This window comes from Oxyura jamaicensis, chromosome 2, assembly GCF_011077185.1.
Source record: "Oxyura jamaicensis isolate SHBP4307 breed ruddy duck chromosome 2, BPBGC_Ojam_1.0, whole genome shotgun sequence".
NCBI classification, from domain to species: domain Eukaryota; kingdom Metazoa; phylum Chordata; class Aves; order Anseriformes; family Anatidae; genus Oxyura; species Oxyura jamaicensis.
This window is the reverse complement of record NC_048894.1, coordinates 37,863-50,608: the sequence shown is the minus strand read 5'-3', so window position 1 is coordinate 50,608 and position 12,746 is coordinate 37,863. Positions and strand designations below refer to the sequence as shown.

The following is a 12,746-nucleotide window of genomic DNA, read 5'->3' as shown; positions in this document are numbered from 1 at the left end:
CTTTTGTTACCAAGTCTGGAAAACTAATACACTTTGGTGCACGTGCGATTGTCAGCTAGCTCTGCATGTGTGGAAAAGATGTGGTGCTCCCTACCGCCACCTGATCACTTTCACAATATTTACATCTTGATGTCCACAAGCACATTAACAACAATCCTAATGGTGCCATTTTTCAAAACAATGACAGCTCTGCCTTTTCAAAGCTGTAATTTGTAGTTTAATTTGTTGCTTGCTAACTGTTGAGGACATCTCTTTAGGCTTCCTGCCATAGGAGCTAAAAGTCTAAGCAGGTTTTAAGCCATAAATGCTTAGTGAGATGTGCAGATGCTTACATCATTGCTTATAAAACAAACAAAACCACATGCTTAGGCTGACACTTTGTGCTAATGAAGATTCTACTTGTTTTTTTTATGATGGCAGCTCTGTTATGAAGAAGGAATGATGGGGACAGAAATGGAAAGTATTGAGGAAACTCAGAATTTCAGGCATGAGACAAAGAAAGTATGGAGTGCAAAAAGGGAAACATGCAGCTAAGAGACTGATTTTTTTAATTATTATTATTTTTTTTTTTCCCTCAAGGCAGTCTTTCAGCCAATGCAATCTGAATGCATCTAGACTGTGGATTTGTTAATATATAATAATAATGTGTTATGGAAATGAGGCTTGTGTGAATGTGTAGCTTGTTCTGTTTTTGCTGTTAATAATTCTGAACCCACTGGCTGGTGTAGAAGACGTGTCATGTGACTAGAACATTTTTTTTGTGGTGATCCTGGATTTGTGTGCCTTGGTAAAGGAGTACACCTGTTAGTACAGCGTGACAGATGTCTGATTAGCATAAGGCCACATCAGACCTGTTCTTGGTCTGATTACATGTTGTGGGCTCTTAATTGGAAATATGTTCAGCTCTTCCTTAATGTTTTTTTTTTTTTTTTTTTTTTTTTTTTTCTCCTCAAAGAGTGGATTTTTTATTGATATCTTTGTGAGAGTATCAAATCAAGATGCACTAAATATGTATAAGTAACTAGGCTACAGTGTGTACCAGACAGTATCAGACTGCAACTCTGTTAGCAACTGCAAACCAGAGGAAGATGCTTATGGTAAGTGCTTGTTCTGCCTCAAGTTGAATGGAAACGTACTGATGTTGAGCATGCCAGGGATTGTTTGAATGATTTTTTTTTTAATATGAAATAGAAGTGTAGATGGTGGTTGATGAATGGGATTTTATTTACTCGTTTTATTTTTTTCTACTAAAGATTACATCAGTTGTAAAACTTAATCTTGCAGTTCATACATTTTGTAGTATCTGTGGCAAAACAAACTGCAAGACAAGTAAATTAGCAAATACAAAGACATTATATTCTCTAAAGATTAAATAACACACAGTTACTTATTCAATTTTTATTTTCAGAAAATGCTCCTGCCAAGTATGTGAGTTTTTTGATAATGTGATCGGGGAAAGGAATGGCTGTGCTTTTTTTTCTTCTCTTCTCCACCCCCTCCCCTGTCCTTTTTTTTTTTCCTCCACTTTTTTCTTTTCTCCCTTGATAACAGTGACTTTAATTTTCTTTTTCTTTTTTATTTTTTCCTTAGAGGTCCAAATTAAAATATTAAAATGTGAATGGTCAACAGTGTCAGCGGATTGGGTGGCATTTTCAATTTAAAGGATAAAGAACATGGAAATATTGTATATGTTAATGTTACTCTGTTAACAAAGCTGAAGTACTAGTTGCTTGCTGTTTGAGATTTTTTCCCCCTTAAATATCCTCCACAAAGGCTTTTGTGGACATGCTGTGTATCTTTGCTGTTCTTCCTTTATTCATTTGCTATGAAAGAGTGCTACAAAATACAAAGGCTGTAGACAGACATCTACCATTGTTGCAGATGCCTTAAGTCACGTATTTGTCCTTTTAGCCTGCCATTTCCTTTATGTTCAGTTGAATTTTGTGCAGTGCTACATTCAGATTGGTAACAATGCTGCTGAAATGTTCTTGATTAAAAATAATCTTACTGTAATAGTGAATTCACTTAATATGGCTTTGCACAACGACTTTCATTATAGTAACTTTTTTTTTTCTTTTGCAACAGATATGAGAAAACCTCTTTCCAGAGATGTGGAGAAGAGATCAATTATATCTCCACCTCATCCTTTGAGACCAGAAGATACTGAGTACCTGTAAGCAGTGATAGTCAGGCGACATACTAAGAGCATGAGGTTCCGTCTCTGCATGCCAGAAATCTTAGTCTCAATGTTTTTCCCCATGAAATACCAAAAACAATATTGAGAAGACAACTTACATTGCACTTCTGGCAATAACTACATACTTTAGCACTTACCCTTGTGACATTTCCTTTCAAATACTGGAAACGCAGAGACTATTAAATGGAGTCACCTCTGATAGGTTTTTTTTCTTTCCCCAAAAACAAAAATGTCTGAAGTCAGTAACAGTAAAACTCATAAAAATGCATTTCTTCATGACCAATGGAAATACTGTACACTATCCCTGAAAAGGAGCAGGGGAAGGAAGGCCTGATATGCAGACTAGACCCACTACACAGGGAGGTCTGCTGCCTCCCAGGTTAAAGATGTAAGGAAGAAACTTCCTTGGGTAGTACAGCCCTCGGATTATTATCCTCTTTCGTTGTTTCAGGTAGGCGGTGATAAAATAGGAAGAACTTCTCTAAGGACTATGAAGAAGGACTTCAGAGCCATGGGGTGGCTGTTAGAGCGTTCAGGAGCACAAGTCGTGTTCTCCTCTATCCCTCCAGTTACAGGAAATAATGAGGAACTGGACATGATGAGCCAGTGGATTAATACTTGGCTCCAAGCCTGGTGTCACCGGCAGGGGTTTGGGTTTTTTGACTTTGGCTCGATTTACAGGAGACCAGGCTTGCTGAAAACAGACAGGAACAGCTTATTCCACTGGCAGAAAAGGGTTTTAGGATGGAAGTTGGCAGGGTACATTGACAGACCTATAAACTATGGGGGTTGTATGAAGGGGGTTGGGGGTGAAACCAGGGTCACTAGAAAAGAGCCTGAATGTAACATGCCAGCTCTTTTGGTTGAGGAATGTGCTAGCAAGACCTTGCAGTCTTGTGTCTTGGTGAAGGATGAGGAGGATGCCATAACATTTTGCAGGAAGGACGTGGGTTGGTGAGAGGTTGGTTACTATGGAAACACCTGAGTATGGTCAAGAGGGTATTAGGGCTTCTCCTGCCCAAAAGGTGGCCCAGCTGAGGTGCATTTGTACTAATGCATGCAGTATGAGTAGCAAACAGGAGGAGCTGCAGGCCACCATGCTAGTAGGAAACTATGATGTAGTTGCCATCACTGAAACCTGGTGGGATGATTCCCATGACTGGAGTGTGGCCACTGATGGCTACAAGCTGTTCAGAAGGGCTAGATGAGGAAGGAGGGGAGAAGTTGCCCTCTATGTTAGGAAGTGGATAGATTGTGAAGAGCTATGCCTGAGAAACAGCTGTGACCATGCTGAGAGCTCGTGGGTGAAAATCAAGGACTGGTCCAGTAAAGGACATCTAGTGGTTGGGGTCTGCCACAGGCCACCTCATCGGGGGAGCCTGTTGACAAAGCCTTGCTTCAGCTGCAAGAACTGCCACGCTCACTAGCTCTGTTACATCCTGGCATGGCTCCTGTCCTGTTCCCCTGTTCCTTCTTGCTTGTCCTCCATCTTCAACCTGCAGCCCATTGCTGTTTCACCCTTCTCCATCTCTTTGTTCTCATTATTCTCTCTTTGCTCATCCCCCCTGCCATTCTGGTGTCCGTTTTCTCTCTCACTATCTGTCCTGTCCCCATCCATCCCTCCCTTTCTACACCTTACTGCCCTGCTTCCTATCCTTCTTGTTTTCACTCTCTCCTCTGTCCAGCTCCCCCACCAGGATCTCTCAGTCCAGCTCGTCCCTGCTCCCCATTCTCCCTACACACACACACACACACCTTTTTCTCTCTTGCTTGCAGCCCATCCCAGGCTTTTCCTTCTTTGTCCTTTTCCCCATTCTGTCCTTCCTGGCTTTCTCAATTTTTCTCCCTCCCTAATGTTTCGCTCCCCATGTCTGCACTGCTCTTTGCTGTTGTGGTCCCTTTGCCCTCCTTCCACTCCCTGTTCTATTGGTCTGCATATTCTGTCCTGCTGCTTCTGCCATTGTTCTAGCCCCTTGTCCTTCTCTCTATGCCTCTGTCCTGCTCCCCTTCCCTTTATGCTCTTTTGCTGTCTCAGCCTTGCTCCACACTGCTCTCTCTCCTTTCTCCATCTCTGTCCCGTTCTGCACCTCCCTCTCAATTACAGTGCTCTGATTTCAGGTGTTCTGCCCCCTCTAAGGACTTTTCAGTTCTCCATCTCTCATCAGTTCTTCATTTCTCATTTCTGGTGCCCATCACTATTTGATTTTTTTCAGTCTCTTTCCTGCTCCCCATTTCTCGATTTCTCTTTCTGACAAACTTTACCACTTTGTCTACCTCTGCTTTTCCATGTTCTTGCATCCTGCTCTGCTCCACTGTCTGTATTGTGCTTTCTTGCTCTCCACCCCTCTCTTTCTTTTAGTTCAGCCATTGTGTTCCATGTCCCCTCTCCCAATCCCACCTCTGTCCCTGTGCTGGCTGTTCTCTCTCTGCCTTCCTGTCATTCTCCTTCTCTCTCCAGGTTTCTTGCTTTCTCTGTCCTGACCATCACTATTTTATCCTTCATCCCTTTGTCCTGATTCCTGTTCCTTTCCTTATCTGTCTTTGCCTCCAAGCCTAACCCAGTTGTTCCCTTCCTTGCTTCTCTCTGTCATTCTGTCCTGTTTCCCCTGCCCTGTTGTTTCTCACCACACCTATTACTATTTTTACACTCGCTGTGACCCTGTTCTGCTTCCTCTCCTCATCTTTTGTCTTTCTGTGCTGTTCCGTCTCATCTTTCTAGCTATAACCCCTGACCAGCCTTTGTTTTACTTTCTCAATCTTTGTCCTGCTGCCTGTTGCAGTTGTTTTTTCCTCCAGTGCTGTCCTCCTTTCTGTCCCTCTGTTCTCTTCCCTGCTCTACCCTCTGATCATCCCTGTCCAGCTCCCTGCCCCACGGTTTCTTCTTTTCTCCCTCTGGCTGTCAATTTTCTGGTCAATTTTCATTGCTTGTGCCCTACACAGTTTTCCTTAATTTTTCCTCCTCCTCTGTCTGGCAGCCCATGGGTGCAGGAAGCAACTGTTACCCATGGGATGAATGTGTAGATGGACACCATTTGATGCCTCATCTCTCTGGCCCTCCAGGAGAAGGGGGAAATGCAGAGGGACAGAGCCCTGCTGCAGCCTCCTTCCTGGGAGTTCTGTGCATGAGATAGTGTTTTTTTTTTTTTTTTTTTTTTTTTTTTTTTTTTTTTTTTTTTGCGCTTGTATTGGTGTGTTTGCAGTCCCTGGCCCCTTGGTAAGTGGCTGTCACCATTTCTGTGGGTGCAGGTTCCAGGGGCAGGTGCTGGGGAGTGGCTGCTCCACGTTCCTGAAGGGTGGCAGCTGTGGGCTGGGGCTGGAGGAGCCCCAAGTGAGGCTATGAGGGTGCTGATGAGGACATCCCCTCTGGGATGCTGTCCTGCTGGGGTGGGTACAGGCTGTGGGGCCAGGGGAGGAGGAGGAGGATGCCACAGCAGTGGACAGCTGTCTTTGCTGCATGCGGCGGGTGTGCTAGGGCTGGTCTGTGGTGAGGGAGCGGTTGCCAAGTGTGGCCAGGGCTGAAGCTGCTACAGGGCAATGGGTGGCTGGGGCTGGAGGTCTATGACCCTGGGAAGGGGAGAGTGCAGGGGCAGGCTCAGCGGCAGGCTCGGGGGGCTTCTGCTATGCAATCAGCAGCTGGGGCACAGAAAACCACGGGTTAGGGGGGAGCCATGAAACGGGAGCGGGCACCGGGCTGGCCCCAGAGAAGGGTGAGAGTGCGTGGGGGGAGGCCTGCCGGCTGCCATCGGCCTGGTGTCTCTGCAGGGCCGGGCGCGCTCCGCAGCGCGCTGGGATCAGCGGTCCCCAGGCCCCGGGCTGCTGCTCGGCCCGCCGGGTTCTGGGGCATGCCGGGAAATGTAGTTTTCCCCTGCTGCTCACCTTCCAGGCCCGGCGTGTCACGTGGCCAAGAGCAGTTATTTCCTCGGCAGTGGCGGTGCGTGCGTTTTTCTGCCGGTTTCCTTTGATTTTCTGCGCAGTTCTCTCTGCTTCTTTTAATGAGAAAACAGGCCGTGAGCCCGTGAAATCAGGCCTGGTACCGCACTTGGGTGGCTCGGCAAAGGTGCGGCAGCGCCGCGGCGCGCTCCGCTGCCGCCTGCTGGTCACAACGCGGTAACGCAAGCAAGCAGCGACAGCGTAGCGCCTGTTCGCAGTCTGCTGCCACCTTCTGGCCGAAAAGCGGTACTGCAAGCAGCACGGAGTACGACGCCCCGTCCTCGCGAGCATGCGCGGCAGCACCACGTCGTGAGCATGTGCAGTGGCGCCGCCTATCGGGTGCGTGCGGTAGTGCCCCACACGAGTACGCGCGGCAGCGTGCCCCGACGCACGCGCACTAGTGCCGGTCCGCGTGTGTGCGCGGCCCCGCGCTGCTCGGGGGCGCGGTCTCGCTGCTGGCCGTGGGTGTGCGGGGTGCGCCGCGGCCCGTGCCGCCCGCTGGGCGCAGCGCGGTCCCGCAGTGCCAGCACCAAACGGGTGCGGTCGCAGCGCTGCTTGCTCGCCGCAACGTGGCGGTACCGTGGGTGCGTTTCTCTTTAGCTGAGGCGGTGATGGCACAGGGACAGGTGGCTGAGGCATAGTGACACAAAGAAAGCTGGTGGCTTTGGGCACCTCGGGACGTGCGGGACCGGGCACTGGGCGGGCAGGGGTGCCGCAGGATCCGTGGCTCCTGGGGAAATGGCCGTTGTGCCAGCTGGGGGTGGTGGCAGGGGCTGTGTCATGCTGGGCTACAGCGCAGTGCAGTAGGGTCTACACTCTGCAGCGCTTTTGGGTCCCACCTGGGTGGGAAGTGGAGGGGGTGAAGTCTGGGTGTGGGTGGCTGCTTCCCACCTGCTCATAGGCAGGGAGCAACAGAAGCCCTGGGGCAGGGCAGAGGGATAGCAGACTGGAACCCAGGTCTGCCTACCCAGGGAAGTTTCCAAGTCACCTCCTGGATAGCTTCCCAGTCAGCTGGAGGAGGTCTCTGAGCCCAGGGCAGGTTCTAGGAAGAAGTGCAACTACCAGCGGCTTATTCTTCCTCTTCCACAGCTGGCACTGAGAGCTGAAAGGTCCTCTCATCCCCTGCGGTTGCCAGTTGTCTGTATCTGCCTGAGGCTGGTAGAGCTTTGGCCCATGTAAGGTGTGCAAGACTCCAATGTATTCTTTTCAGTGGGTGACAGATGAGCCAATGGATACTTACAGAGGAGGAAGCCATGTGAGACCTGTGGCTCCATATTTTGTGGCTCTTGATTTTAATTCCTCCACCTCTGACCTGCAGCCCATAGCTGCAGCAAGCAACCATTTCCCATGGGGGCGTGCGTATGAATGCTGCTCCAGCCCTGGCTTCTAAGATGTCCCACGTGAAAGCAGTGTGTGGGCCCTAAGGCCCTTGCAGAAGTGATGTGTGTAAATTAGTATTAACAGTTCTTTTCTCACTTCTACTCCTGGCAGCGCATGCCATCCCTCCGCAGTGGGTAAGCGGCGATCCCCAGAGTCCAGGGGAACAGGTCAAGTACCAGAGAGAGAGGGAGCACGTTTCTGCAGGATTGCTCTTATTATTACCTGGGGCTGGAGCCCCACGTGTCTAAGGAGGGAGGTGATGCGGAAAGCCCCACCGTGAAAAGCGACGGAGCGCATACACCGAGGCCGAGCTGCGCCAATGAGCGTGGAGCGCAGGTCGGGCGCAGGGGCTTCGTGGGCGGGGCACGCAGCCGGTGAGCCGTGGGGCGGGAGAGGCGGCGCGGGGGGCGGGGCATGCAAATTCCGCGCGGGGCCAAGCTAATCGGGCGCGCGGGGGCCCGAAGGGGCCGCTGGGAGGCCCCGGCGACGCGTCGCCGGGGCGCTCGGGGGTCGCGGCTGCGACCGGAGCGGGGAGAGAGTGGCGACGGCGGCGGCGGGTTGAGGCCTCGGAGGGCGAGGGCGGGCGGTGGAGCAGTGGCCGTGAGGTCGGGGTGGTGGGCGCGGGAGCGGGCGGCGCGGGGGCAAGGCGGCCGGCATCGCTTCTCGGCCTTTTGGCTAAGATCAAGTGTAGTATCTGTTCTTATCAGTTTAATATCTGATACGTCCTCGATGAGAGGACTTTATATTAAACGGATTTTTGGGCTCGGGAGTTGGATCCGGAGCTTGCTCCCTCCGCTCCGCGCATCGTCCCGGTATTGCAGTACCTCCGGGAACGGTGCACCTCCCCCGGGAGGTTCCTGTCGACGTGCAAAGAGAGAGGTGGTGGGCGTTCGGCGGGGGAGCGCCTCCGCTCCGCGCCGCGGGCTGGGGCAGGGCGCCGGCAGCTGCCGCCAGGCCGCCGCAGAGTTCTCGGCTCGGCGGAGGGGAGCTCGCGGCCCGGCGCGTGCGCTCGGTTGCCCCCTCGCTGCCCCTTCCACGGGGCGGAACGGCTCTTTGCTCGCTCGCGCTCCTGGCAGCGCATGCCGTCCCTTTGCACTGGGTAAGCGGCCGTCTCCAGTGTCCGGGGCAGCAGGTCACATACTGCGGCCGGGGGGGGGGGGGGGGCGCAGCATGTTTCATAAGGGTTGCCTTGGTTTTTAGCTGGGGCTGGCGAGAGAGGGAGTTCGGAGAATCTCACCAAGTAGAGACGGAGCGCGGACAGCATTAAACTAGGATGCTACTTAGCGTCTCTGCTAACTGTGGTGCGCTGTGCAAATTAACTACAGCAAGAAGCCCTGGGCCCCTTACCAAGGTAAGTCTCTTAATAAGCGTGTGAGCCCGTCTTAAGAAACGGGCAGAAACTGGTCCTGCGGATGCACAAGAGCCAAGGAGCAACTGAGTCTGCGCAAAGGCAAGAAAGAGGTCAACTAGCGGTGACGAGGAGGAGTCAGTCACCAACCTTCATCCCCACGACGACCACCACCAGGAGACACTGCGCAAGCGCAGATGGGGGCAGCTTACGGAAAGGACTTCTGGAACTAATTTTAATATGAAGCGGGGACAGGTTTTGAATATGTATAGGTGTATTGTGAAACTTCATGCACGTGTAACTCTCTGCTGCATATAACCGTGGCAAATTGCCGCGTCAGGTGGGCACGACTTTGGTGCGACTACCCCCTGTGCTGCCCAGCGCTGAATAAACATACCTACTTTACAGTCTTACTGATGGTGGAGTCCGTTTTCCGCAAGACGGTTTGGCGAGCCAGCCAGGAGACAGACGCTCTGCTCGGCTGCGGGATCGACTGCGGAGCGGACGCCCCTACGTGCACCCCGAGTATGTTCCTCGGAGGAGCCTCCGCTCTCAGCCGCTCACCGCGGGAGCAAAGACCTCCTGAAGCTGCAGACAAACGGTATGTTTTACAGTACAGGAAGGGCCTGTAAGTCGTACGCGTGGCCGGGGCAGCTGGTAAATCGCACAGAGACATCTGGCGTGCGGCGTAGTCCCCGTAAGGGAGGAGGGTACCCTTTAGGGGCTGACCGATCGAGCGGTCATGGGGGATTTGCTGACCGATAGAGTCAAGGGGGATTTGCTGACCGATAGAGTGGCCGCTAGCGATCTTGGGAGTAGATCGAGCAAATCCGAGGTTACCGCTGCGTCCCAGTTTTGGAAGCCAGGACGGACCTGCTCATGACTGTATAAGAAGCAGGAGAAGGGTAAGCGGGCCTCTCACAATTGTGACGAGGTTACCTGGGTAATATTTGCAGCTGCTGGAGGGATATTCATTGGAGCGGCAACAATTGTATGTCTTATTTGTAGATGGCTGGGTATGTCACGTTGAAAGCATTTGTGTAAGTGTACGTGTTTGAGACAAAGTATTGTTGTGAAGTGAGTTACAAACAAGTGTGGTTGTTCTTTTAAGCGATATACTCTTGTGGTATGAACGAGAAGTGCAGGGGGGCTCTTGGCGTGATTGTGCTGTGAGTGAGACGCAGCATCGCTGCGAAGCGAGTGCGGAGTTCCGATCCGCGGTTCCGTATTCTCCGCGAGGGGAGCGGCCGGAGACGAACGAAGCGCGTGACAGACCAAAAGGAAGTGCTGTTTTATCCCGGTATATGGGCCCGGCGGTGTATCTTGTAATCCTCTTAAATGCTTTGAGTGTGACAAGGAGGAAGGCGGGAGCATTATCTAGGTAACAGTTCAGAAGTTTGGGTATATTCACTGCGGTGTTTGGTCGGTTTCCCAAGTATCGGGGGAGAGGGGCTGACTGATTATCAAAGCGGTAGAACAGAGAGAGTCACTTCTTTGGTGGTTCGGGCTTGAGCCCTGGGAATTTGGTAAGAAAGGGGGAGGGCGAATTTACTTAGGCCTCAATACCTTTTTAAACCCCCATATTGACGGATACGTAGGAGTGATTCCTTGTTTCGTGTGGGCTTACTAACAAAGTGCATGAGAAAAATTGCCATTCGGCTTGAAATTCGGTCCCGTTGGAATGCAAATTTTGTGGAAAAGGTGGTATTGTTTGTCTAAAAGACGGGGGGCTGGGTGCTTCAGGTGTTTTCCTGAAGTCCTGTGGATTTATGACTGGAACGGGGCTCATTAATAATCTGAAATAGTAAAGCTTGTGTGCGGAAAGACGAGTTTAATCCCAGAGAACTGGCACATTTGGGAAGATTAGGAAAAGATGATAAAAACCTGCCACAGGGCTCCACCAAAAATAATAATAATAATAAAAAAAAATAAAAACCTGTCACTGGACCCCCAGTCACTGGAGCCCCAGGTGTGGCCAATGAGGGTGGTGATCAGTAGCAGCCCCTCCTTGTAAAAGGGCTGCACCTGGGTGCAGGTGGCAACTGTGGGGCTAGTGGAGGAGGAAGAGGCTGTAGTTGCAGTTGGTCTGCCTTGCGGCCCCTTTGCTGCTTGGGGCAGCCAAGCTGGGTCCGGAAAGGTCTTAAGAGAAACCTTGGAGCATGGTGAGGTTACTGGGCGTTGCTGGGGCTACGGCAAGGAAGAAGGTGAGTGCAAGCAGGAGTCCCTAGGATCGTGGAAGTCCCGGGCAGCAGGGCTGCCTGCGTGCTGAGGCCGGGTGGGGGAGGACTTGCCGAAAGCTGGGGTGGGTGGGCGTGTATGCGCGCGGGCACAGTGATCCCTGCATGCAAGGAAAGCCCCGCATGTCTGTGCATGTGCTGTCATTCTTCGTTAATCCGAGCAACTCTTCCTGTAATGCTGCTTGGTTGACATATAGCAACTGCAGATGACATACAGCATTATACAGCAACTAACACTGAACAACTCAAAGGACTGCCTATTCTCACCCCAGACACCCTGGAGGGTTTTCAGACTGCCCCATACTTCTGCATTACCCGCCAAGTGCACCCAGGTCCTTGAGCAAAAGCAATCCCACGGATGGCTTTGCCTTTGCCTGAGGCAGGAATAAGTCAGACCGTCTTGCCCAGTATGTGTTTTTTGTTTGTTTGTTTGTTTGTTTTCTTATATATGCACTGCAAGGACTTTATCCCTTTCTGTGTGTGTAGGAATTTTGATTGGGCAGGGCTAGCTCAATTGGCAGACTAACCAGGTGGCTGTTGCTACATGTGCACCTGTGGTGGTTTTACCTTGCTAGGCAGCTGAACTCCACGACTGCTCTGTCACTCCCCCTCCTCAGAAGAGGAAGGGAAGAAGAAAAGGAAAGAAACAACTCATGGGTTGAGATAAGGATAATTTAATTAAAGGAAAAAAAAAAATAAGGGAAAACTGTTATTAATTAAATAACTAAAGGGAAAAAAAATGTAAGGGCTGTGTGGAAGTGCAGAGGAAAGAAATTACTCTCTACTTCCCACCAAGGAGCGATGCTTGACCACATCCTTGAAGCAGGGCCTCAAGGCACGTAGCCGTTGTTCGGGAGGACAGGTGTTTCCACAACGAGAGCCCACCCCTCCCCTCTTCTTCCTTTTTCCACCTTTTTTTTTTTTTTTTTTTTTTTTGCTGAATGTGACATCATATGGTGTGGAATAGCCCTTTGGTTGCTTTATGTCAGCTGCCCTGGTGATGTTCCTTCCTCCCCTCTTGTCCACCCCCAGCCTGCTGGCTCTGGGGGGGGGGCTGAGGGAGGCCTGATGCTGTGCCAGTATTTCCCAGCAGTAGACACAACACTGGTGTGATACCAGTGCTGTTCTAGCTACAAGTGCAGAGCACAGCACTGTATGGACTGCCACTGGGAAAGTGAAATCCATCCCAGCCAGACCCAGTACAGCATCCCGATGTCTGAATGTCTTAGCACCCATTGCTTTCAGCGTATTCTTTATCAGTCTGCTGTATTGTTTTTGTTTTTCCTGGATGCTGGTGCAGGAGAAGGGATGTGGTATACCCATTCCATGCCATGCTGTTTGGCCCAGGTGTTTGAGAGGTCATTGTGGAAATGAGTCCCATTGTCTGATTCAATTATTCCTGGTGTGCTGTGTTGCCATGAGACTGTGAGAAAAAGTTGTGTTTTTGCAGTGGAAAACTCCACTAACCTTGCACATCCAAAAGCAATTGTGCAGGCATGACAGCAGCACAGCAGCGGAGAGTACCTTAAGCAGATAAGGGGAAGGTCCCACTGTCCCAAAATAAGGGCGATAGGTAAGAAAACCAGGATGAACAGTGCAAAATCAGTAAAAGCAAGAGATCGTGGGCCCTGTAGTCACAAGAGAAGATGGGGGG

General features: G+C 50.9%; 2 long non-coding RNA genes and 1 other non-coding gene across 3 annotated transcripts; 2 read left to right on the top strand and 1 right to left on the bottom strand.

The window, feature by feature from the left end:
- Positions 1–961: 961 nt before the first annotated feature.
- On the top strand, positions 962–5,214 carry LOC118162872. The gene is made up of 3 exons (XR_004748687.1): positions 962–1,097; positions 2,086–2,173; positions 5,173–5,214. It is a non-coding gene; the product is annotated as an uncharacterized LOC118162872 (long non-coding RNA).
- A 2,948-nt stretch (positions 5,215–8,162) lies between these two features.
- LOC118163325 lies at positions 8,163–8,353 on the top strand. Its single transcript, XR_004748984.1, has one exon. It is a non-coding gene; the product is annotated as a U2 spliceosomal RNA (small nuclear RNA).
- A 1,834-nt stretch (positions 8,354–10,187) lies between these two features.
- On the bottom strand, positions 10,188–10,924 carry LOC118162873. Its single transcript, XR_004748688.1, has 2 exons — positions 10,792–10,924; positions 10,188–10,739 (listed from the first exon to the last, which is right to left on the bottom strand). It is a non-coding gene; the product is annotated as an uncharacterized LOC118162873 (long non-coding RNA).
- Positions 10,925–12,746: the final 1,822 nt, after the last annotated feature.